This window comes from Apaloderma vittatum, unplaced genomic scaffold, assembly GCF_000703405.1.
Source record: "Apaloderma vittatum isolate BGI_N311 unplaced genomic scaffold, ASM70340v1 scaffold36427, whole genome shotgun sequence".
Classification (NCBI taxonomy): Eukaryota; Metazoa; Chordata; class Aves; order Trogoniformes; family Trogonidae; genus Apaloderma; species Apaloderma vittatum.
The window spans coordinates 1413-2913 of NW_009725163.1; positions in this window are offsets into that span (position 1 = coordinate 1413).

The following is a 1501-nucleotide window of genomic DNA, read 5'->3' on the forward strand; positions in this document are numbered from 1 at the left end:
TGCACTGTCCCACCCCGGCATGGAGCGGCACATGGGATGCGCAGCTCAAAGGCAGCAAAGAGCTGCCCAAGCCTCACCCCAGAGCAGATGGCTGGAACTGACCCAGCTCGGCCCTGGCAGGCGCAGGCATGGGCACACACTCAGTGCGAGGGGTTTGTTCAGCCCTGATGAGCTCGGCAGCACACGGAGCTCCTGCTGCTGCATCCCCTGCCTGGCGCTGAGTGGCACCGCGGGTACACCCTGCCTGGGCTCTGCACGGCCACGTCCCCGTGCCAGGGCACGTCATAGAGCTGTGGTCACCATGCTGGTGGCTGGCAGCCTGCTGAGTTGAGCTCAGGTCACGGTGAGAGGCTGGGGGCGATTTGTGCCAAACGCATGTTTGCTGGGGGCTGCAAATGTCAGGGACAGCCAGAGCAGCCCCACCGCGGCCAGGAGCAGCCAGTGGCATGTGGGCTCCCCCCTCCCCTGCTGCGGGGCTGCCTGCTCTGCCTCCTTCGTGGTGCCTGGGGCTGCGGCTGCGCAAAGGAAGGTGCTCCAGCTCAGCCACCAGCAGTTTCCTGGCAAATGCTGCCCTAAAATGCAGCACTACCTGGGAACAGGGGTTTTGTCATCTGACCCAACCGCCTCCTTTCACTGCTGCCCCACTGGTCCCCGGTCCGATGGGCAGGCTGCATGGGTGACTCCACAAGGTGCTCAGTCCTCAGAGCCCTGCACGCTTCCAGCATGATTTTGAGGTGGTCACCATGAGGAAAGCTGGAGTGTATTCAGGTACCCACAATGAATGCAATGGGCTCTTTCCAGATCCCTGTGCATAGAGGCGCTTGGCTGCTGCAGCACTTCCCAAATCCTGATCTGTGTCTTTAATCTGTGTCTTTAGTCTAACCCCTTCACAAACCTGCCCATTGCTTTCCCAAGCCCTTGGTCCCCGCCCCTATGATGCTTCATGATTCCTGTGTGCGCAGCCTGCAAAAGAGCTGCCCTAGGCTTTCAGGGAGAGCTGCTCTGGTTAACTAAGGACAGCAAGCGCTGCCACAAGAGGAGAAGCATCTTTCCTCCTACATCCCAGCAACGCAGGTGAGAAAACCTCCTGGTGGCTCCTGCCGAGGCACGGAGCAGGCAGTGCTGCCTGCGGGCAGGAGGAGCAGGCCCAGAGCTGGGGGCACGGACGCAGCCCCGTGCCACACCGGGACAGGGCACATGGCAGGACCCCGGGTGCGATGCCCCAGCTCCAGCACCATGGGGCTGGGGGTCAAAGCCCGTGCCTAGTGGGTTGGGGGAGCGGGATCTGCAGCGTCCGGGCTCATCAACTTCTCTGCAGCGTCGCCTTTGTTCTGCCCGGTCCCTCCTCCCCACCATGTGCTGAGTTAGGGGTTTCAGTAATGCTCTCCTGGGCTCTGTCTCTATCTGGAGGCTATAAAAACCCAGCTGGAGGGCTGCCGGGCATGTCACCTCCCCAGGCACCAGCACCTCACCCCAGGTAAGCACGGGAGCCTGGTGGCAG